Source organism: Cherax quadricarinatus, chromosome 6 (genome assembly GCF_038502225.1).
Source record: "Cherax quadricarinatus isolate ZL_2023a chromosome 6, ASM3850222v1, whole genome shotgun sequence".
NCBI lineage: Eukaryota > Metazoa > Arthropoda > Malacostraca > Decapoda > Parastacidae > Cherax > Cherax quadricarinatus.
Window position 1 is genome coordinate 8929541 of NC_091297.1, and position 26528 is coordinate 8956068.

The window sequence follows — 26528 nt, forward strand, 5'->3', positions numbered from 1 at the left end:
ACCACTCACAACTGTTACCACTCACAACTGTTACCAGTCACAACTGTTACCACTAAGAACTGTTACCACTAAGAGCTGTTACCACAAAGAACTGTTACCACTCACAACTGTTACCACTCACAACTGATACCACTCACAACTGTTACCACTCACAACTGTTACCACTCGCAACTGTTACCACTAAGAACTATTACCACTCACAACTGTTACCACTCACAACTGTTACCACTAAGAACTGTTACCACTCACAACTGTTACCACTCATAACTGTTACCACTCACAACTATTACCACTCACAAATGTTACCACTCACAACTGTTACCACTAAGAACTGTTACCACCAAGAACTGTTACCACTAAGAACTGTTACCACTCACAACTGTTACCACTTACAACTCTTACCACTCACAACTCTTACCACTCACAACTGTTACCACTAAGAACTGTTACCACTCACAAATGTTACCACTCACAACTGTTACCACTCACAACTGTTACCACTCACAACTGTTACCACTCAAAACTGTTACCACTCAAAACTGTTACCACTAAGAACTGTTACCACTAAGAACTGTTACCACTAAGAACTGTTACCACTCACAACTGTTACCACTTACAACTGTTACCACTCACAACTGTTACCACTAAGAACTGTTACCACTCACAACTGCTACCACTCATAACTGTTACCACTCACAACTGTTACCACTTACAACTGTTACCACTCACAACTGTTACCACTAAGAACTGTTACCACTCACAACTGCTACCACTCATAACTGTTACCACTCACAACTGTTACCACTCACAACTGTTACCAGTCACAACTGTTACCACTAAGAACTGTTACCACTAAGAGCTGTTACCACTAAGAACTGTTACCACTAAGAACTGTTACCACTCACAACTATTACCACTAAGAACTGTTACCACTAAGAACGGTTACCACTAATAACTGTTACCACTAAGAACTGTTACCACTCACAACTGTTACCACTCACAACTGTTACCACTCACAACTGTTATCACTCACAACTGTTACCACTCACAACTGTTACCACTTACAACTCTTACCACTCACAACTGTTACCACTCACAACTATTACTACTAAGAACTGTTACCACTAAGAACTGTTACCACTAAGAACTCTTACCACTCACAACTGTTACCACTCACAACTGCTACCACTCACAACTGTTACCACTCACAACTGTTACCACTAAGAACTGTTACCACTAAGAACTGTTACCACTCACAACTGTTACCACTCACAACTGTTACCACTCACAACTGTTACCACTAATAGCTGTTACCACTAAGAACTGTTACCACTCACAACTGTTACCACTCACAACTGTTACCACTCACAACTGTTACCACTCACAACTGTTACCACACGCAACTGTTACCATTAAGAACTGTTACCACTCACAACTGTTACCACTAAGAACTGTTACCACTCACAACTGTTACCACTAAGAACTGTTACCACTCACAACTGTTACCACTGACAACTGTTACCACTCACAACTGTTACCACTAAGAACTGTTACCACTCACAACTGTTACCACTCACATCTGTTACCACTCACAACTGTTACCACTCACAACTGTTACCACTCACAACTGTTACTACTCACAACTGTTACCACTCACAACTGTTACCACTCACAACTGTTACCACTCACAACTGTTATCACTCACAACTCTAACCGCTAAGAACTGTTACTACTCACAACTGTTATCACTCATAACTGTTACCACTCACAACTGTTACCACTAAGAACTGTTACCACTCACAACTGTTACCACTCACAACTGTTACCACTAAGAACTGTTACCACTCACAACTCTTACCACTCATAACTGTTACCACTCACAACTGCTACCACTCACAACTGATACCACTCACAACTGTTACCACTAAGAACTGTTACCACTAAGAACTGTTACCACTCACAACTGTTACCACTCACAACTGTTACCACTCACAACTGTTATCACTAAGAACTGTTACCACTAAGAACTGTTACCACTCACAACTGCTACCACTCACAACTGTTACCACTCACAACTGTTACCACTCACAACTGTTACCACACGCAACTGTTACCACTAAGAACTGTTACCACTCACAACTGTTACCACTAAGAACTGTTACCACTCACAACTGTTACCACTAAGAACTGTTACCACTCACAACTGTTACCACTGACAACTGTTACCACTCACAACTGTTACCACTAAGAACTGTTACCACTCACAACTGTTACCACTCACAACTGTTACCACTCACAACTGTTACCACTCACAACTGTTACCACTCACAACTGTTACCACTCACAACTGTTACCACTCACAACTCTAACCGCTAAGAACTGTTACCACTCACAACTGTTACCACTCATAACTGTTACCACTCACAACTGTTACCACTCACAACTGTTACCACTCACAACTGTTACCAATCACAACTGTTACCAATCACAACTGTTACCAATCACAACTGTTACCAATCACAACTGTTACTACTCACAACTGTTACTACTCACAAGTGTTACCACTCACAACTGTTACCACTCACAACTGTTACCACTCACAACTGTTACCACTCACAACTGTTACCACTCACAACTGTTACCACTCACAACTGTTACCACTCACAACTGTTACCACTCACAACTGTTACCACTCACAACTGTTACTACTCACAACTGTTACTACTCACAACTGTTACTACTCACAAGTGTTACCACTCACAACTGTTACCACTCACAACTGTTACCACTCACAACTGTTACCACTCACAACTGTTACCACTCACAACTGTTACTACTCACAATTGTTACCACTCACAACTGTTACCACTCACAACTGTTACCACTCACAACTGTTACCACTCACAACTGTTACTACTCACAACTGTTACTACTCACAAGTGTTACCACTCACAACTGTTACCACTCACAACTGTTACCACTCACAACTGTTACCACTCACAACTGTTACCACTCACAACTGTTACCACTCACAACTGTTACTACTCACAATCTCAGGACCAAATATAAAAGAACTGGTTTAGATATAAAGTATTTTACCTCACTGGTAACGTCTAAAAATATCACCTCGGATTTAGAACATAATTTCAAGGAAAGAATATTATAAGGTCGTTTTATATTCTGTCTGAATACCTTCTTCTTACTCAAAGTATAAAATAAAGACGGGTTTTGACGACAGGTGTTGACAGATGTATATGGGAAAGACAGCAGAGGCTGTCTGTTGAGAACTCTTTGCTTCTACCTAGATTATGGACCAGTTCTGCCTTGACTATCACAGTCCCCTGTGTCTACCGCTATTACTATTATTGACTCGGTTATCATCTGATCGTCCTGATGCAGTAGTTGATCAGACCTCAGGAATGTTGACCTCAGAATTCCCTATCTAATGTATGTATATAACGGTGTGCCTAGGCTCAGTAAGATAACAAGCGTCGTTGGCAACATCTCCCTCCTATCCTCTCTCATCACACCTTATACATTACTAGTCAATATAATTTATTATCCCATTTTCTGATGTAAAACAATTTGGGTTGATCCAATATATACAGAGAATGGAGGTCCTGAAGGCTCTGGCAACTCCTTCCATTAAGGCACGATGTATCTACTTGAATAATTTACCTACAAAATGCTTCTTGTATGACTTCTCTTTGCACTTAATACATTAGGCTGTAACTTATTCATTCTGCAATAATTATATTCCCAATAAAACCCATGCATACGTTCATGTTGCATCTTCTACCTCGTAGTTTCATTCCACTGTTTCTAATTACGGACTTATTCAGCACTTTAAATTCTTTAAATACTTTTCTACATGACTGTATCAACGCCATTTGATATCTTAAAATTTGAATGAGATCTTCTCGTAATCTTCTTTCGTAAGAGAAAAATGTTTGGTACTCAGGGCGGTGGTGGCAGAGAAGACGCGGGGTCATTATGCCAGGAGTTAGATCATCTCTTTAGGGAAGATCATAAAATGCGTACGACGCTGGAAATTCACAGATTCCCTTGAATGGTATTTGGTGCCTTTGTCACTGTTGCTCCTCCTGTAACGCTGTTCCTCCTGTAATGCTGTTCCTCCTGTAACGCTGTTCCTCCTGTAACGTCGTTCTGTGCCCGTACCGAGGTGTGTACTCACCTAATAGTGGTTGCAGGGGCTGATTCATAGCTCCTGGCCCCGCCTCTTCACTGGTTGCTACTCCTACCCCTACGTGTGTGTGTGTGTGTGTGTGTGTGTGTGTCACGCTGGATCACATTTCTCGTGGGTTCAACAAGCTGACTTGTGTCTGGAACAGTCGTCTGAGTAACACAGGATGCCTCAACCACGTAACACAGCATTCTGACACATCCTGTGCAGGAGATTATCTCCAGCACGTCTCTGATGCCACAGTGGTTATGTAGAAGCTCTGCTGATGTCATGAATCGTTTATGACATCAGGTGAGTGGCACCGCCCCACTTGCACAACTTATTCTCCAAAAAAAAAAAAATGGACTGATATATGTCCTGACGACTTCACTCCCTGATACCTGTGTCTCCTCCCACACTTACAACACCTCTCCTCACTCACTGTGATGGGATGTATATAGCGTTGATTTACGCAGAGCTGCTAACATGTCGTTCTTAGCAGGGAACTCACAGCACAATACAAAACTAGTCAATTCTCTCTTGAATATCTTAATTTCCTTAGCTTAATGAGGGAAAAAAAAGAAATACATAGATCTAGAATCTAAGCCGCCGTGTTGGCGCCACAGGGAACCGGGTTTCCCGTGAAGTTGACGAATATGCCACAAGTAATGAGCATGTATCTGCCATGCCTTTGACACACCTGTGACTGGTTCTGGGGGCTGTTGTACCCTCGCAGCCCGGCCGACTACCTGGTCGACCCAACTGTTACTGCTAGTGGCCCGCAGGCCAACATCATAACCTAGCTGATCAGGCACATTCTGTAGTGGTCCAATTTCCCCTTGAAGCTGTTCCGGCAGTATTTCTAACATCCACTAGTATAAGGCTGAATAGTCTTGCATCACTGATACTGACACAGCTCGAAGGACCAACACCATCACTCTCTGCACTTATCCACATTCTTCAAATAATATTATATATATATATATATATATATATATATATATATATATATATATATATATATATATATATATATACAGCACTTCTATGTATTCCCAGTCATTTACAAGCTTTACTGATTCTGTGTTGGCAGCAAAACATCTCTACATACTTTTCAGCTCTGTTATCTCTTCTGATTTAAACAGAGCACACTGTGATTTGAACAGTACTATCACTGGCATGACCCCCTCCCCCAATAGTTTTCAAGGTTCTCATTAAAAAAAAGAATCAGGGTACGGGTGGGGCTCGAACCCGTGGCAGATGAGTTCTAAAACTCACAGGCCAGTGTGTTAACCAATGAGCCACCTGGCTTCAATATGACTGATCGAACATCATAGGAAAGTTAATATGGGCCACCACTGTGACTACAAATGAGGGTTTTTACAGATGAATCCCACACCAGCGTAGCTGTGGCGAACTCTAGCTCAGGTCCCCTCAAAACCGCCGTGATGAATCATGCCATCATGTTTTTACGATTTCGAGAGACAAGGTTCTCATTACCACCCATCTCAATTTTCTGACGCTTGCTGCATTTACTCTACAGTGTTACTGAAATGATACAAGAACCGACATTATTGTTCTTAAGTTATTTATCTTCTCTTTCCGTTTTGTAAGTTGTTCAGCCGATGTTCTGTATCCTATACTTATTTTGAGTTCTTCGTTCTTTCCACATTGAAACAGCTACACTTTATCACCACTGACCATCATGCTATTCTTTACCTCCAATTAACACCTTCTCAAGAACACCTGGGTATCTTCTGCTTTCCTCTCCCCTTGCCAAAGAATACGACACCATCACCCCTTCCCCGTGCCTGGCGGAGGTGGGAGAGTAGGGACAAAAGTATGATAGGGTAGTCATGCCTTCAACAAACACACACACTTGTGTGTGGAAGGAATGTTAATATTGACTTTGTATACAAAAGGTAAGTGGTGTAATAGAGAGAGTGAAGGTGAGAGAAGTATCGAGAGTGTGTGTGTGTGTGTCTGTATGTTTGTGTACTCACCTAGTTGTGCTTGCAGGGGTCGATTCACAGCTCCTGACTTCGCCTCTTTACTGGTCGCTACTAGATCACTCTTCCTGCTCCATGAGCCTTATCATACCTCTTATTAAAGCTATGTATGGATCCTCCCTCCACTGCCGTGTCCATTGAGGACACTGTTAACCTCCAAGAAGATATAAACCAAGTTTTCCAATGGGCAACAGAGAACAATATGATGTTCAATAAAGACAAATTCCAACTACTCCGTTATGGAAAACTGGAGGAAATAATAACTAGAACTGAGTATACTACAAACTCCAGTCACACAATAGAGCGGAAAAGTAATGTGAAGGACCTGGGTGTGGTAATGTCTGAGGATCTCACCTTCAAGGACCACAACAATGCTACTATCACATCTGCGAGGAAACTGACAGGATGGATAATGAGAACATTCAAGACAAGAGATGCTAAGCCAGTGATGATCCTTTTTAAATCAGTTGTTCTCTCTAGGCTGGAATACTGCTGTACATTAACATCCCCATTCAAGGCAGGTGAAATTGCAGAACTAGAGAATGTACACCTGGAGTTTACCTGGAGAGAGTTCCGGGGGTCAACGCCCCCGCGGCCCGGTCTGTGAACGTATAAGTTCCATCAAACACCTTAACTACTAGGAGCGCCTGGAAGCACTTGACTTGTACTCACTGGAGCGCAGGCGAGAGAGATATATCATAATCTACACCTGGAAGATTCTGGAGGGACTGGTCTCTAATATGCACACAGCAATCACTCCATACAAAAGCAAAAGACTTGGCAGGCGATGCAACATACCCCCAGTGAAAAGTAGGGGCGTCACTAGTACACTAAGAGAAAACACAATAAGTGTCCGGGGCCCAAGACTGTTCAACAGCCTCCCACCAGCAATAAGGGGCATTACGGGAAGACCCCTGGTTGTCTTCAAGAGGGAGCTGGACAGATACCTAAAGACGGTGCCGGATCAGCCAGGCTCTTCTTTGCCCTTTCCCAGTCTTCATGACTTTCCACTTGGTGGGGTTGAACTCCAGGAGCCAGTTGCTTTACCAGGCCTGCAGCCTGTCCAGATCCCTTTGTAGTTCTGCCTGGTCCTCGTCTGACTGAATTATTCTCATCAACTTCACATCATCTGCAAACAGGGACACTTCTGAGTCTATTCCTTCCGTCATGTCGTTCACAAATACCAGAAACAGGATCAGTCCAAGGCCTGACCCCTGTGGCACCCCGCTCATTACAGGCGCCCACTCTGACACCTCACCACATACCATGACTCGCTGTTGTCTTCCTGATAGGTATTCCCTGATCCATTGTAGTGCCTTCCCTGTTATCCCTGCCTGGTCCTCCAGCTTTTGCACTAATCTCTTGTGTCGAAATGTGTCAAACGCCTTCTCACAGTCCAAGAAATTGCAATTTACCCATCCCTCTCTCTCTTGTCTTACTGCTGTCACCCTGCCATAGAGCTCCAGCAGTTTTGTGACACAGGATTTCCCGTCCCTGAAACCATGCTGGCTGTCGTTAAGCTCATTCCTTTCTAGGTGCTCCACTACTCTTCTGATAATCTTCTCCACGACCTATGTAGTTTAGTGCTTCATGTCTGTCTCCTTTTTTAAAAATTGGGACTATATTTGCTGTCTTCTATACCTCAGGTAGTAGCCCTGTTTCGACAGATGTGTTGAAGATTGTTGTTAGTGGTACATATAGCACCTCTGCTCCCTCTCTCAGGACCCATGGAGAGATTTGATCTGGCCCCATCACCTTTGAGATATCTAGCTCGCTTAGCAGTCTCTTCACTTCTTCCTCGGCTGTATGTATTGTGTCCAACACTTGATGGTGTACCCCACCTCTCTGTCTCTCTGGAGTTCCTTCTCTCTGCTATGTGAACACTTCTTTGAATCTCATGGTGAGCTCCTCACATACTTTGCGGTCGTTTCTTGTGACCTCCCTTCCTTCCTTCCTTCCTCAGCCTGATTACCTGGTTCTTGAATGTTTTCCTCCTAATGTCGCTGTGCAACAGATTTGGGTCAGATTTGGCTTTTGCTGCTATGTCATTCTCATATTGCCTTTGGGCCTCCCTTCTTACCTGTGCATATTCACTTCTGGCTCTATGACTGCTCTCCTTATTCTCCTGGGTACTTTGCCTTCTATACTTCTTCCATTCTCTAGCACACTTGGTTTTGGCCTCCCTGCACCTTTGGGTAAACCAAGGGCTCATCCTGGCTTTTTCACTATTTCTGTTATCCTTGGGTACCTCTCAGCTTCCTTGCATATTGTTTAAACATTTACTGACTTTCCTGCCAGTTCTCTGTCCCACTGAACCCTGCGCAGGAAATTCTTCATGCCTGTGTAGTCCCCTTTCTCGTAGTTTGGCTTCAAGCGTCAGGCCCTCCCTGCTTCTCTCTCCACTTGTAACTCTACTATGTATTTGAAGCTCTGAACCACATGATCACTGGCCTCGAGGGGTCTTTCATATATGATGTCCTCAATATCTGCACTACTCAAGGTGAATACTAGGTTCAGTCTCACTGGTTTATCCTCTTCTTTCTCTCTGGTAGTGTCCCTCATGTGTTGGTACATGAGATTTTCCAGTACCACCTCCATCATCTTACCTCTCCACGTTTCTGGGCCCCATGTGGCTCCAGGTTCTCTCAATCGATTTCCTTGTAGTTTAAGTTGCCCATAATCAGCAGCTTTGCCCTGCTCACACGAGCCCTTCTGGCCACTTCAACCAGTGCATCAACCATTGCTCTATTACTCTCATCATACTCTTGCCTTGGCCTCCCGCTGTTCTGTGGTGGGTTATATATCACTGCAATTACCACCTTGGGACCTCCTGACTGAAGCATTCTTATTATGTAATCTCTTGCTTCTCCTCTGTCTCCTCTTTCCAGTTCATCAAAATCCCTTTGGTTTTTGATGAGCAGTGCCACTCCTCCACCCCCTCTGTTCCCTCTGTCTTTCCTCAGGGTCTGATATCCCATTAGAAAGATGGCATCTGTTATCATCCCTGTGAGCCTGGTTTCTGTGAGAGCTATGATGTCCAGTGATGCCTCTTTGACTCTTTTGTGCCACTACTCCCACTTATTCATTATTCCATCAGCGTTGGTGTATCATGCCTTCAGTTTCCTCTCCAACACCGTGTTTTTGGGGGTCTGTGAGGGTGGGGGGCCTGGCAGTGTGCTGTGGGATTCTACAGCATAGTGTGGGGTGGGGGTTGTGTGAATTGTGGTCTGTGTTGGGATACAGTGCTTGGTTGTGGGATTCTGGGGATTGTTCTGTGTGTGCTTTTGCTTGTTGTTCTGCCCTGCTCTGGTTGTCCTCTACTGATTCTGTCCTTGTCTCCCTTCCTAGCCCCATTCGCTTTTGTGTCCTCTCCCTCAGCTGCTGTCATCCTGGTTTTGTTCTGTCTCGGTCCAGGAACACCCTCTTGTATGTGTATGTACTCACCTAATTGTACTTACCTAATTGTGGTTGCAGGGGTCGAGACTCAGCTCCTGGCCCTGCCTCATCACTGATCGCTACTAGGTCCTCTCTCTCTCTCTCTCTCTCTCTCTCTCTCTCTCTCTCTCTCTCTCTCTCTCTCTCTTTCTCTCTGCTTTCTGAGCTTTGTCATACATCGTCTTCAAGCTATGTATGGTTCCTGCCTCCACTACATCACTTGCTAGGCTATTCCACTTTCTGGCGACGCTGTGACTGAAGAAGTACTTCCTAACATCCCTGTGACTCGTCAGAGTCTTCAGCTTCCAATTGTGACCCCTCGTTTCTGTGTTTCTTCTCTGGAACATCCTGTCTCTGTCCACCTTGTCTATTCCACACATTATTTTGTATGTTGTTATGATGTCTCCCCTGACCCTCCTGTCCTCCAGTGTCGTCAGTCCGATTCCCCTCAATCTTTCTTCATAGGACATTCCCCTGAGCTCCGGAACTAGCCTTGTTACAAACCTTCGTATTTTCTCTAATTTCTTGAAGTGCTTGACCAGGTGTGGGTTCCAAACAGGTGCTGCATACTCCAGTACGGGCCTGACGTACACACTGTACAGTGTCTTGAACGATTCCTTACTAAGGTATCGGAACGCTATTCTCAGATTTGCCAGGCGCCCGTATGCTGCAGCCCTTATCTGGTTGATGTGTGCCTCCAGAGACATGCTCGGTGTTATGGTCACCCCAAGATCTTTCTCCTTGTGTGTGTGTGTGTGTGTGTGTGTGTGTGTGTGTGTGTGTGTGTGTGTACTCACCATTTGTACTCACCTATTTGTGGCTGCAGGGGTCGAGTCTTAGCTCCTGACCCCGCCTCTTCACCGGTTGCTACTGGGCCCTCTCTCTCCCCGCTCCATGAGCTTTATCAAACCTCGTCTTAAAACTGTGTATGGTTCCTGCCTCCACTACGTCATTTTCTAGGCTATTCCACTGCCTTACAACTCTATGACTGAAGAAATGCTTCCTAATATCTCTCTGACTCATTTGTGTCTTCAACTTCCAATTGTGGCCTCTTGTTTCTGTGTCCCCTCCCTGGAACATCCTGTCTTTGTCCACCTTGTCTATTCCACGCAGTATTTTATATGTCGTTATCATGTCTCCCCTGACCCTCCTGTCCTCCAGTGTCGTCAGGCCGATTTCCCTTAATCTTTCTTCATAGGACATTCCCCTTAGCTCTGGAACTAACCTTGTGGCAAACCTTTGTACTTTCTCTAGTTTCTTGACGTGCTTTATCAAGTGCGGGTTCCAAACAGGTGCTGCATACTCCAGTATGGGCCTGACATACACGGTGTACAGTGTCTTGAACGATTCCTTACTAAGGTATCGGAATGCTGTTCTCAGGTTTGCCAGGCGCCCATATGCTGTAGCAGTTATCTGATTGATGTGTGCTTCCGGAGACATGTTCGGTGTTATACTCACCCCAAGATCTTTCTCCTTGAGTGAGGTTTGCAGTCTTTGGCCACCTAGCCTATACTCTGTCTGTGGTCTTCTGTGCCCTTCCCCTATCTTCATGACTTTGCATTTGGCAGGATTAAATTCGAGAAGCCATTTGCTGGACCAGGTGCCCAGTCTGTCCAGGTCTCTTTGAAGTCCTGCCTGGTCCTCATCAGATTTAATTCTCCTCATTAACTTCACATCATCTGCAAACAGGGACACTTCTGAGTCTAACCCTTCCATCATGTCGTTCACATATACCAAAAATAGCACTGGTCCTAGGACCGACCCCTGTGGGACCCCGCTCGTCACAGGTGCCCACTGTGATACATCATTACATACCATGACTCGCTGTTGCCTCCCTGTCAGGTATTCTCTGATCCATTGCAGTGCCCTTCCTGTTATATGCGCCTGATGCTCTAGCTTCTGCACTAATCTCTTGTGAGGAACTGTGTCAAAGGCCTTCTTGCAGTCCAAGAAGATGCAATCAACCCACCCCTCTCTCTCGTGTCTTACTTCTGTTATTTTATCATAAAACTCCAGAAGGTTTGTGACACAGGATTTGCCTTCCGTGAATCTGTGCTGGTTGGAATTTATACTCTTGTTCAGTTCCAGGTGCTCCACCACTCTCCTCCTGATAATCTTCTCCATAATTTTGCATACTATACACGTCAATGACACAGGTCTATAGTTTAGTGCCTCTTTTCTGTCTCCTTTTTTAAAAATGGGATCGACATTTGCCGTCTTCCATACCTCAGGTAGTTGCCCAGTTTCCAGGGACGTGTTGAAGATTGTGGTAAGTGGCACACACAACATATCTGCTCCCTCTCTAAGGACCCACGGGGAGATGTTGTCCGGTCCCATTGCCTTTGAGGTATCGTTGTCCCTTAGCAGTTTCTTCACCTCCTCCTCATCTGTATGTATGTCGTCCAACACTTGTTGGTGTATTCCTTGCTGGTGTCCCCATCTGGTCTGTCCCCCCAGAGTCCTTCCTGTCTCTACTGTAAATACTTCCTTAAATCTCGTGTTGAGCTCCTCACATACCTCTTGATCGTTTCTTGTGAGTTCTCCACCTTCTTTCCTCAGCCTTATCGCCTGGTCCTTGACTGTTGTCTTCCTCCTAATGTGGCTATACAGCAGTTTCGGGTCAGATTTGACTTTCGATGCTATGTCGTTTTCATACTGTCGCTGGGCCTCCCTCCTTATCTGTGCATACTCGTTTCTGGCTCTTCTACTAATCTCCTTGTTTTCCTGGGTCCTATGCCTCCTGTACCTTTTCCATTCTCTGTTGCACTTAGTTTTTGCCTCCCTACACCTTCGGGTAAACCAAGGACTCGTTTTGGTCTTCCTATTATTTCTGTTTCCCTTGGGAACAAAACTTTCCTCTGCCTCCTTGCACTTTGTTGCCACATATTCCATCATCTCGTTTACTGATTTTCCTACCATTTCTCTGTCCCACTGAACCTCCTGCAGGAAGTTTCTCATACCTGTGTAGTCCCCCCTTTTATAGTTTGGCCTGTCCCCTTCAGTTCCTGTTACCTTCTCCACTTGTAACTCTACTATATAATCAAAACTCAGAACCACGTGATCGCTAGCTCCAAGGGGCCTCTCGTAAGTGATGTCTTCAATGTGTGTGTGTGTGTGTGTGTGTGTGTGTGTGTGTGTGTGTGTGTGTGTGTGTGTGTGTGTGTGTGTGTGTGTGTGTGTGTGTGTGTGTGTGTGCTCATGGTACACTCAACAAGTGTCAGTTACCGTCACTAGACGAAGAACCGAACTTCCACAATTATGTACGCTTCATATAAATATAAATAAATGAGTACTTGCAATCATCGTAATCATCACCACCACCACCATCATCACCATCAGCATCACCATCACCATCACCATCATCATCATCATCCTGCTGAATAATCAATGTTTCTTTGCTGTATAATATAACATTGAGGTTACAACTAGTTTTTCTCCCTTTCCTTTCTTCTTATTCTCCCTCCTCCTCTCCCTCCTTATTCTCCCTCCTCCTCTCCCTCCTTATTCTCCCTCCTCCTCTCCCTCCTTATTCTCCCTCCTCCTCTCCCTCCTTATTCTCCATCCCTGTCATGAGCGCCACATTCTAACATTCTCATGGAATTCTTCCAAGAAAACCCGTGAATGACCACACTGTCTGGGACCCATACACGTGGAGGGGTGGGGATGGGCGTGTGGGAGGGGGAGGGGAGAGGTGGGACGTAAGGGTGGGAGGGGAAGGGAAGGACGTAAGGGAGGGGAGGGGGGTGAAGGAGAATAATCCCTCCTCCCTAACGTTTTTCTTGACCTGCAATCCCAACTCTTGGAATGTAACGAGACATCATCACCATGTCCAACTCTCTGCTTTAACCCCCCCCCTTCCTCTCTGTCCCCACCCCATCCCCTCTCTCCCTCACCACCATCCCACTTCACCTCTCTCTCTCTCTCACCATCATCCCACTCCACCTCTCTCTTTCTCTCTCTAATGCAGAACTAATTCTATGTGTGATAGAGTCCATAATAATTGCACATAAATTCCTTCCCCTTTTTTATGTCTGCATCTGGCTTCTGTAACAATCAAGCAGTTCAGAGTCGTAACTTAAGTGTCATTAGCACGGCAAGCAATTTACTCTGTAATGTATAAGCCAAGTTGTTAATTTTTATGCATAACTCTACATAACTGATATAGTTGTCATCTAGGGAGGTGACAACAAGAGCAGATGCAGCCCTGCCAGTAGACTCCTGCTGGAGGTGACAACAAGAGCAGGTGCAGCCCTGCCAGTAGACTCCTGCTGGAGGTGACAACAAGAGCACATGCAGCCCTGCCAGTAGAGTCCTGCTGGAGGTGATAACAAGAGCAGGTGCAGCCCTGCCAGTAGACTCCTGCTGCAGGTGACAACAAGAGCACATGCAGCCCTGCCAGTAGACTCCTGCTGGAGGTGACAACAAGAGCAGGTGCAGCCCTGCCAGTAGACTCCTGCTGGAGGTGACAACAAGAGCACATGCAGCCCTGCCAATAGAGTCCTGCTGGAGGTGACAAGAGCAGGTGCAGCCCTGCCAGTAGACTCCTGCTGCAGGTGACAACAAGAGCACATGCAGCCCTGCCAGTAGACTCCTGCTGGAGGTGACAACAAGAGCAGGTGCAGCCCTGCCAGTAGACTCCTGCTGGAGGTGACAACAAGAGCACATGCAGCCCTGCCAGTAGAGTCCTGCTGGAGGTGACAACAAGAGCAGGTGCAGCCCTGCCAGTAGACTCCTGCTGCAGGTGACAACAAGAGCAGATGCAGCCCTGCCAGTAGACTCCTGCTGGAGGTGACAACAAGAGCAGGTGCAGCCCTGCCAGTAGACTCCTGCTGCAGGTGACAACAAGAGCAGATGCAGCCCTGCCAGTAGACTCCTGCTGGAGGTGACAACAAGAGCAGATGCAGCCCTGCCAGTAGACTCCTGCTGGAGGTGACAACAAGAGCAGATGCAGCCCTGCCAGTAGACTCCTGCTGGAGGTGACAACAAGAGCAGATGCAGCCCTGCCAGTAGACTCCTGCTGGAGGTGACAACAAGAGCAGATGCAGCCCTGCCAGTAGACTCCTGCTGGAGGTGACAACAAGAGCAGATGCAGCCCTGCCAGTAGACTCCTGCTGGAGGTGACAACAAGAGCACATGCAGCCCTGCCAGTAGACTCCTGCTGGAGGTGACAACAAGAGCAGATGCAGCCCTGCCAGTAGACTCCTGCTGGAGGTGACAACAAGAGCAGATGCAGCCCTGCCAGTAGACTCCTGCTGCAGGTGACAACAAGAGCAGATGCAGCCCTGCCAGTAGACTCCTGCTGCAGGTGACAACAAGAGCAGATGCAGCCCTGCCAGTAGACTCCTGCTGGAGGTGACAACAAGAGCAGATGCAGCCCTGCCAGTAGACTCCTGCTGCAGGTGACAACAAGAGCAGATGCAGCCCTGCCAGTAGACTCCTGCTGGAGGTGACAACAAGAGCAGATGCAGCCCTGCCAGTAGACTCCTGCTGGAGGTGACAACAAGAGCAGATGCAGCCCTGCCTAGACTCCTGCTTAAGAGGCACGTAAATTCCTCCGTCTTCTAATAACACCTTCATTTTCCACCTTGTCCATAATTATAATCGCATTTGCTTTGTCTGTTTCGTAAGGTGAAGTCTAGGAACTTTCTTTAATTATGAGCACAACTCAGATCTCTACAACACAATTGTCCTCAAAGATTTGTTAAGCTATACCATGAATTAAGGAAAGATCCTGGACTTCACCTTACGAAAAAGACAAAGCAAATGCGATAATAATTATGGACAAGGTAGATCATAGTAGGAAAATGAACATGTTATTAGAAGACTGGGAAACTTACGTGCCTCTGAAGATCCATCAGTGTATATAACTTGTGACCATAAGTACGACACATGTACAGCAGTTAGTTATCTTTATTCCTAAACATTTCGTCTACACTGTAGGTGTCTTCAGTCAAGTACAGAAAAGTCAGCAGAAGCAGTAGAGAATGTACAGAGAACCTTTACTGCACGTATAAGTTCCATCAAACACCTTAACTACTGGGAACGCCTGGAAGCACTTGACTTGTACTCACTGGAACGCAGACGAGAGAGATATATCATAATCTACACCCAGAAGGTTCTGGAGGGACTGGTCCCTAATATGCACACAACAATCTCTCCCTACGAAAGCAAAAGACTTGGCAGGCGATGCAACATACCCCCAGTGAAAAGTAGGGGCGTCACTGGTACACTAAGAGAAAACACAATAAGTGTCCGGGGCCCAAGACTGTTCAACAGCCTCCCACCAGCAATAAGGGGCATTACGGGAAGACCCCTGGTTGTCTTCAAGAAGGAGCTGGACAGATACCTAAAGATGGTGCCGGATCAGCCGGGCTGTGGTTCGTACGTTGGATTGCGTGCGGCCAGCAGTAACAGCCTCGTTGATCAGGCCCTGATCCACCGGGAGGCCTGGTCGTGGACCGGGCAGCGGGGGCGTTGATCCCCGGAATAACCTCCAGGTAACCTCCAGGTGAGATGGAGGGACACTGTAGCCTGGCAGCCACAGGTTGATCCCCGGAATGCCATCCGGGTAGACTCCAGGTAGATCACTCTTGGAGACGTAGTATTGAGGTCTACCTGGAGTCTACCTGGAGGTCAGTCCCTCAGCCTGGAGAAGAGTTTTACTACATATAAAGACACATAACTGCTGCACATGTGTCTTACATATCAACCTGTTGCTATTGTATACCATTATCATATGCACAACTTGTGATAAATTATCACTAACAGTTAAGTGAGAAATCTCTTCTCGGTCAGCGGCCCTTACAAGTGATTTATGGAAGGGGATTACTAGTGAGCATTAAACTAGTACGGTCTCCATGCAGGGAGTGGCATGATCTCGTTGTCTGTAGCGATACAATTCATGTAGATTATAGGAGTTAGTATAATTGTATGTTATCACTGTTCATTTACATTTGTGCTTATTTACCTCCAGATATTTAACAAGATTTACAGTGTTTGGTTTATTTCTGAACATTTTAACGTGGATTATAATGTTAATTATCATTGATGCCAGAAACAGAAAGCTTCTTACTCATAATAAGAACCTTCATTTCTTGGTTACAATCAAAGTGACCGTAATAGTCCCCAACTCAGACAATAAAACGGCCACCAGGGGACGATGTAAACACCGACCAACTTGACAATGATGGGTTGACACCCACCATACAGGAAACGAAGGAGAATGGCAAGAAATGGTAAGAATATTCTACCAGTTAGGAACCATCCTGGACTGGAAATAAAGCCACTGGAAACAAAACCAGTGGTGAGCTCATCAGGGATACAGATATTGAAGCCGATAAAACAAGCCCCTTAACTCAGGGACAAACAACTTGACATAATTTATGTTTTCAAACATTCAGGGTCTTAAACCAAACAACAAGAAAATACCGTTCTTCAGCGGTCTCCTCAGGACGTGTCAAATCCAGTGTTTGTAGCCTTTACAGAGACCCACGTTAATGGCTATTTTGACAATGATATATGTGAATTCTACTCGGGTGTGACCGAAAAATACAGACAAGGGTGGAAACCATGGTACGGGTGGAGTTTGAAACCATGGTACGGGTGGAGTTTGAAACCTTGGTACGAGTGGGTTTTCAAACCATGGTACGGGTGGAGTTTGAAACTATGGTACGGGTGGAGTTTGAAACCATGGTACGGGTGGGTTTTCAAACCATGGTACGGGTGGAGTTTGAAACCATGGTACGGGTGGAGTTTGAAACCATGGTACGGGTGGAGTTTGAAACCTTGGTACGGGTGGAGTTTGAAACCATGGTACGGGTGGAGTTTGAAACCTTGGTACGGGTGGAGTTTGAAACCATGGTACGGGTGGAGTTTGAAACTATGGTACGGGTGGAGTTTGAAACCATGGTACAGGTGGAGTTTGAAACCATGGTACGGGTGGGTTTTCAAACCATGGTACAGGTGGATTTTGAAACTATCGTACGGGTGGAGTTTGAAACCATGGTACGGGTGGAGTTTGAAACCATGGTACGGGTGGAGTTTGAAACCTTGGTACGGGTGGAGTCTGAAACCATGGTACGGGTGGAGTTTGAAACCATGGCAAAGGTGGAGTTTGAAACCATGGTACGGGTGGAGTTTGAAACCATGGTACGGGTGGAGTTTGAAACCATGGTACGGGTGGAGTTTGAAACCATGGTACGGGTGGAGTTTGAAACCTTGGTACGGGTGGAGTCTGAAACCATGGTACGGGTGGAGTTTGAAACCACGGTAGGGGTGGAGTTTGAAACCATGGTACGGGTGGAGTTTGAAACCTTGGTACGGGTGGAGTTTGAAACCACGGTACGGGTGGAGTTTGAAACCACGGTACGGGTGGAGTCTGAAACCACGGTACGGGTGGAGTTTGAAACCATGGTACGGGTGGAGTCTGAAACCATGGTACGGGTGGAGTCTGAAACCATGGTACGGGTGGAGTTTGAAACCATGGTACGGGTGGAGTTTGAAACCATGGTACAGGTGGAGTCTGAAACCATGGTACAGGTGGAGTCTGAAACCATGGTACGGGTGGAGTCTGAAACCATGGTACGGGTGGAGTTTGAAACCATGGTACGGGTGGAGTTTGAAACCATGGTACGGGTGGAGTCTGAAACCATGGTACGGGTGGAGTCTGAAACCATGGTACGGGTGGAGTTTGAAACCACGGTACGGGTGGAGTCTGAAACCACGGTACGGGTGGAGTTTGAAACCATGGTACGGGTGGAGTCTGAAACCATGGTACGGGTGGAGTCTGAAACCATGGTATGGGTGGAGTTTGAAACCATGGTACGGGTGGAGTTTGAAACCTTGGTACGGGTGGAGTTTGAAACCATGGTACGGGTGGAGTTTGAAACCATGGTACGGGTGGAGTTTGAAACCATGGTACGGGTGGAGTTTGAAACCATGGTACGGGTGGAGTTTGAAACCTTGGTACTGGTGGAGTCCGAAACCATGGTACGGGTGGAGTTTGAAACCATGGCAAAGGTGGAGTTTGAAATCATGGGACGGGTGGAGTTTGAAACCATGGTACGGGTGGAGTTTGAAACCATGGTACAGGTGGAGTTTGAATCCATGGTACGGGTGGAGTTTGAAACCATGGTACGGGTGGAGTTTGAAACCATGGTACGGGTGGAGTTTGAAACCATGGTACGGGTGGAGTTTGAAACCATGGTAAGGGTGGAGTTTGAAACCATGGTACAGGTGGAGTTTGAAACCATGGTACGGGTGGAGTTTGAAACCACGGTACGGGTGGAGTTTAAAACCACGGTACGGGTGGAGTTTAAAACCACGGTACGGGTGGAGTTTAAAACCACGGTACGGGTGGAGTTTAAAACCATGGTACGGGTGGAGTTTGAAACCACGGTACGGGTGGAGTTTGAAACCATAGCGAGTGAGTTTGCGATCATGTTATTACGATTTCATGAGACAAGTGTGGGTTAATGTTAGAGTCGCTCATATACACTGAGTTAATACCATGACTGACATGGTCGAAGCTCTGGTTGTGTAACGAAATAAATTTAAATTTAGTTATTGTAACTGTGTATAAACTAGCAGAAAGTTCCCAATAGCTCGAAAAACAACTGGAAATTAAGCACTGTACTGAAGACCTATCAAATCCGGCCTCAAATATTCTGTTGTTTGGAGACCTCAATTTAAGATACCTAAAATGGAGTATTATTATAATTATGGGGGAGCATTAAACCCTGTAGGATTATACAACGCATGTATGAGGGGAGATGGAAGGTATTCAGACTGAATTCAGGGAACCGGAGCACAGACCCAATTCCCTAGATCAAGAGCCCCTCACCAGCATCAAGGAGCCTCCCTTGAGGGGACCTAAAATGGAAGAATGTATCAAGGAGTGTAATAGCAGAGAGAATCCCATAAATTAGTTTAGATGAACCGTCTCACTCAAACTGAACTACTAAGACTCTGGAACAAATTCGCCTTATATCAGCAAATAACAAAAGGCAACACTAGCTAGAGAGTTAGAAAAAACTTAGCTTAAATTGCATACATCATATAGAGAGACAGTGGGAGCTAAAAGTCATAAATGAAACTGAGAGAAATCCAAAATACTTCTTCTCATATGCAATATATAGGACAACAGTGAAATAAATGTCCAGTGAGCCACTATCGGCCTTAAGACTGACGACTGAAATGAATTCATGAAAGAGAATGCCGCAAACATCTCCCTAACTCTGATATAACCCTAATCCCACCTGACTTCGAAGAAGCCAATGACTGCATGCCTATGCACTCCACCCCAGGTCCAGACACGTGGAATTCGATATTTATCAAGAGCTGTAAGAAATCTTTATCATATGCCTTACAAATTCTTTGGAGAGAGTCATTCAACAGTTATTAAAAACCACTATTAATGCCCTACTGCACAAAGGTGGTAATAAAGCAATGACACAAGAATATAGACAATAGCCTATTAAGATCTTTGAAAGTGTTTTAAGAAGCAGCATTATAAGTCACACGGAATCGCAGCAGATGCACAACCCAGGTTAACGTGGGTTTAAAACAGATTGCTGCTGCCTTTTGTAACTGCTGGACCGTTACATGGTCTTGGATGCACATGAAGACAGACGACAAAATGCAGATGATGTATATACTGACTTTGCAAAAGCCTTTGACAAGTGCAGCCATTGGGCAATTGCACACAAAACGCATGCAAAAGGAATAACTGGGAAGGTTTAGTTTAATGTGTTTATTATGCACCCCATACCCATCCTGTGGGCGGTAGTCAAAAGATTACAGAGGTACATAATGGGTCCAGGGACTGGGCCTCAAAGTTTTGATAGCTGAGCAAGTTACAGAGGTAATGAATTCACAATTTACAAAGGTAATGAACTCACAATTTACAAAGGTAATGAACTCCAGGTAGGTCTAGTCACAATCATGACAAGTTACAAAGGTATTTACAGATTACAGAGGTACACAATGGGTCCAGGGACCGGGCTCCAAAGTTTTGATGGCTGAACTAGGTACAAGGTAATGAACTCACAATTTACAAAGGTAATGAACTCCAGGTAGGTCTAGTCACAATCATGACAAGTTACAAAGGTATTTACAGATTACAGAGGTACACAATGGGTCCAGGGACTGGGCCCCAAAGTTTTGATGGCTGAACTAGGTACAAGGTAATGAACTCACAAGTTACAAAGGTAATGAACTCACAAGTTACAAGGGTAATGAACTCACAAGTTACAAAGGTAATGAATACTGTAAGAATGGTTACTTACGTTTATACATGGAAGGTGGAAAATGGATTTATAACCTCCTTACAAACAGACCTTAAAGAGTAATAGTAAACGGAGTAAAGTCAGGGCCTGCTACAGTGAAAACTTCTGTTCCCCATGGCACGGTACTCGGCCCATTCCACTGTTCATCCTCATGCTCATTTATGACAGAGAGAGACATGAATCATAGCATTATATAAAAATGGCATCCATGGAAGACACAGTCAGCCTCCAAGCTGATATAAACCAAGCCTTTCAGTGGGCTGCTTTTTCAGTGATGAAAAATTTCAGTTATTACTCCATGAGAAGAAATAAAAACAAGATCAGGGTACAAGACAAACTCAAACCACTCAATACAACGTAAGTCAAATGTGAGAGACCTGGGAGAAATAATGTCAGGTTTCACGTTTAAGGAGCACAACACTATTATCGCAACAGCAAGAACAGTGATAGGTTAGAAAAGTAGAACTTTCAAGACAAGGGATACCAAGCCAATGAAGACACTCTTCAGGTCATTCGTTCTCTCTAGGATGGAGTGTTGCTGTGTACCAAAGGCCACCTTCAGGGCAGGTGAAATGGCTAAGCTGGAAAATATATAAAAAACCTTCACAGCCCATATAAATTCAGTCAAGCACCTAAATTACTTAAAGTTCTTAGAACTGTACTCCTTAGAACGTAGACGAGAAAGATACATCATAATCTACACCTGGAAGATACTGCAGGAACTGGTCCCAAACAAACACACTGGAATTGCTACTTATGAACACAAGAAGCTTGGCAGACGGTGTATGATACCTCTAATGAAAAGCAGGAGCACGATGAGAGAGAACTCACTAAGTGTTAGGAGACCACGACTCTTCAACACCCTCCCGTCATACACAATGAGGATCACCAACAGGCTCCCAGTTATCTTTATGAGGAAAGTTGACATTCCTCAGAACAATGCTTCATCAGCTTGGTTGTGGCGAGTGGCAGGCACTAACAGTTTGATGGATCAGACTGGCAACCAAGAAACCTAGTCTGGGACCGGGACGCGGGGGCGCTGACCCCCGGAAATGACTTCAGGTAAACTCCAGGGCTGAGGAAACTTTTCTGTAGCTATTAAAAAAACTAATAAAAAAAATCGCCCTTAAAATTTAAGAAACAAACATTCCAGAGAAAAAAAAAAAAAAAAAAAAGAACCTTGAGACGAAAGTTTACAGCTAAAAGTTCCACCAATGTACATGAAAACTAATTTAAGGAATCTGGCAAAACCTTCAAGTGTGACGAAGTGGAAAGGTTTATCGCGTAATTGTAGCTTCAAGGTGACGGACCACTTCATCTGACGGAGGACGTCAGGTGGCCACACACACTACCTGATGTCGGCACTGGTGTTGACGGATGACTCTGGCTGACATACGACGTCCACATCTGCGAGGGTTGAGGTCTACCTGGAGTCTACCTGGAGGGTTTTCCGGGGATCAACGCCCCCGAGGCCCGGTCCACGACCAGGCCTCCCGGTGGATCAGGGCCTGATCAACGAAACTGTTACTGCTGGCCGCACGCAATCCAACGTACGAACCACAGCCCGGCTGATCCGGCACCGTCTTTAGGTATCTGTCCAGCTCCCTCTTGAAGACAACCAGGGGTCTTCCCGTAATGCCCCTTAATAATGCTGGTGGGAGGCTGTTGAACAGTCTTGGGCCCCGGACACTTATTGTGTTTTCTCTTAGTGTACCAGTGTTGCAACCCCTGAATGGGTTGCAATGATTAATATGTATATAAATAATTATTACCTTTTCATATAATTTTATATTGCTTATATTTGCGATAATAGCTAAATCGTAAATGTATTGCTTTATATTATTATTTGACTTAGTTATGTTGTTAGGTAGGATGTAACATATTATGTGCTCAGTTCAAGTCTTGATTGTCTAACTACTGTAATTATCGCTTGTGGCTCGTTACTCTGCCGGCTTCTGTTCTGAGCTGCAGCTGTCCACGGAGCTATCACGTGATCGAGGGGGGGGTGTCCTCACCTCGCCTGAAGTATTCAGTCTGGTCTAGACTCGCTTGGTGGTTGGACGTATTCTAGACAAGAAGTGCCTAACTCTTCCTTATAGGCCCTTGTTGGAAGATCGTCTCTTGTCTGATTATTGTTAGTTCTGGAGACTCTGTTCACAGAACATTGTATAGACTTAGTGATTTTCGACGTTATACTGAGGTTGTGTGTCACATAGGCACTCTAAACAACTCAGGTCCTGAGCTGTAGCTTCTGACCTAACTTGTACTGGTATTTGTGTATTATCACAGTCTGGGATTTATGCTGAACTTAGATTCAGTAGTATGGGAGTTTTGTGACTTTTGTGGAGGATCTGCTGATGGTCCCTACTTAGTGTCGTTATATTATCTCCTTGTTCCTTATTCTGTGTCGCAGTTGTTTGTTATATTGCTATTGGGCTGAGCATTCTTTTTATTGTTCAAGCAGACTGTTCTGACTGCCAGTTGGTCAAGAAGTTAGTTTATTTGAGGACTTTGTCATTCACCTGTTTAAGTCTAGTCGAGTCGTGAGACATAGCGAACTACTTAGAGCACTTACACACAAACTTATTTGTACATATTTGTAATATCTTATTAAATGTTAATGTACCAGACGGTACTTAAGACATATAAATGTGATATGTGCTTTCAGCACAATAATACTGTACACGAGAGAAGTGATTATTATTATTTTGTTGATATTGATTTAATTTAATATGATATACCACTAGACGATAATTAATAAATTTATTAAATTTTAATTTCTCTAGTTAGTAGCCTACCAGTTGTAATCCTGAAGCACTATTGAATTATACTGAATTCTAATGGATAATTGGACAAGGATACTGACTACTTGTTACAAAAACCCAGTAACAGGCTGGATGCTAGAAGGGCAGTCCTTTCTTGTATTCACTGGAGATCTCTAAGCTTTTAGAATCGCGTTTTTTGTAACAACCAGTGACGCCCCTACTTTTCACTGGGGGTATGTTGCATCGCCTGCCAAGTCTTTTGCTTTTGTATGGAGTGATTGCTGTGTGCATATTAGAGACCAGTCCCTCCAGAATCTTCCAGGTGTAGATTATGATATATCTCTCTCGCCTGCATTCCAGTGAGTACAAGTCAAGTGCTTCAAGGTGCTTCTAGTAGTTAAGGTGTTTGATGGAACTTATACGTGCAGTAAAAGCTCTCTGTACATTCTCTAGTTCTGCAATTTCACCTGCCTTGAATGGAGATGTTAATGTACAGCAGTATTCCAGCCTAGAGAGAACAAGTGATTTAAGAAGAATCATCATTGGGTTGGCATCTCTTGTCTTGAATGTTCTCATTATCCATCCTATCAGTTTCCTCGCAGATGTGATAGTAGCATTGTTGTGGTCCTTGAAGGTGAGATCCTCAGACATTACCACACCCAGGTCCTTCACATTACTTTTCCGCTCTATTGTGTGACTGGAGTTTGTAGTATACTCAGTTCTAGTTATTATTTCCTCCAGTTTTCCATAACGGAGTAGTTGGAATTTGTCTTTATTGAACATCATATTGTTCTCTGTTGCCCATTGGAAAACTTGGTTTATATCTTCTTGGAGCTTTGCCGTGTCCTCAATGGATGACACTCTCATGCAGATGCTAGTAACGTCTGCAAAAGATGATACAGTGCTGTGGTTTATATCTCTGTCTATGTCTGATATGAGAATAAGGAGCAGGATAGGTGCGAGTACTGTGCCTTGTGGGACAGATACCTTGGTGTTCAACTGATGTTCAAGGTTTATGGAGCAACTTGTCATCTCTTCTACATCGATTTCTGCCAGGAAAAGTAATGTGAAGGACCTGGGTGTGGTAATGTCCGAAGACCTGACCTTCAAGGACCACAACAATGCCACTATCACATCTGCTAGGAAACTGATAGGATGGATAATGAGAACATTTAAGACAAGAGATGCAAAGCCAATGATGATCCTTTTTAAATCACTTATTCTTTCTAGGCTGGAATACTGCTGTACATTAACATCCCCATTCAAGGCAGGTGAAATTGCAGAGCTAGAGAATATACAGAGAACCTTTACTGCACGTATAAGTTCCATCAAACACCTTAACTACTGGGAACGCCTGGAAGCACTTGACTTGTACTCACTGGAACGCAGGCGAGAGAGATATATCGTAATCTAAACCTGGAAGATTCTGGAGGGACTGGTCCCTAATATGCACACAACGATCACTCCATACGAAAGCAAAAGACTTGGCAGGCGATGCAACATACCCCCAGTGAAAAGTAGAGGCGTCACTGGCACACTAAGAGAAAACACAATAAGTGTCCGGGGCCAAGGACTGTTCAACAGCCTTCCACCAGCAATAAGGGGCATTACGGGAAGACCCCTGGTTGTCTTCAAGAGGGAGCTGGACAGATACCTAAAGACGGTGCCGGATCAGCCGGGCTGTGGTTCGTACGTTGGATTACGTGCGGCCAGCAGTAACAGCCTCGTTGATCAGGCCCTGATCGACCGGGAGGCCTGGTCGTGAACCGGGCCGCGGGGACGTTGATCCCCGGAATGCCCTCCAGGTAGACTCCAGGTAGACTCCAGGTAGCTCAAAACTTGCCCACAACTGTTAATTTTAAATTCTGGTTTAGGTTAACCTGAAGTCGCTTCCAGGGTTCACCGCCCCCGCGGCCCAAGCCAGGTCTCCTGGTTGCTAACCTCGTCCATCAAGCTGTTAGTGCCCACCACCCGCAGTCCAGTGTATGCACCACAACCCGGCTCATCAGTAACCGTTTTGAGGAATATGTCGAGTTCTCTTTTGAAGACAGCCATAGCTTTGTTGGTAAACCCCTTTATGCATGAAGGGAGGAAATTGAAGAGTCGTGGTCCCTTAACACTTACTGAGTTCACTCTCAAGTGTCCTCATCGCTCCTCTGCTTTTCACTGGAAGTATCCTGTACTGTCTACCAAGACTCCTGTGTTCATTTTCAACATAACTTAGTCTATATCTACGTATGGTTAACACATATTGACAATATAATCGACACTCAGCCACCTTACGACTAGCACACTCAACTCTCGCACTGAGGTCAGTGGTTCGATCCCCGGTACGGCTAGAACCATTAGGATGTGCTTCCTTAAGACACCTGCTCTCCAATGTTCACCTAGCATTAAAATAGGTAATTGGGTGCTAAGCGACTGGTGTGAGTCGCATCCTGGGGTACAAAATTGACCTAATCTGCGGGAAATGTTCTGCGAAACATGCGGTTTTCTATGGTCAGCTATGGTCTGTATACCTTGTACATGTACTTGTAAAAATAATTATTACATTATTATTATTAGTAGTAGTAGTAATATTAGTAGTAGTAATAGTAGTAGTAGCACAGGACTATGGTAGTCCCTTGCAGCGTTACTATTCCCACGCATGTTTAACTTGCAGGATGGTTGGACTGGACATGTGTGAGGTGAGTGAAGGGAAGCAACACAATATAAGAGATGACCAACCGGAGATGACGGCCATGACAACACAGATAACAATGATGATCGCTAAGTTTGACGTCTTAATGACGCAGCACCAGGAGTAACATAGTGACGTGTGTGTGTGTGTGTGTGTGTGTGTGTGTGTGTG

General features: G+C 45.0%; 1 protein-coding gene across 10 annotated transcripts in view; it reads right to left on the bottom strand.

Moving 5' to 3' along the window:
* The window catches only part of LOC128691929 (SPARC-related modular calcium-binding protein 1), a 741978-nt gene that overhangs the window by 630177 nt on the left and 85273 nt on the right, over window positions 1–26528 (bottom strand). The window lies entirely within an intron of this gene.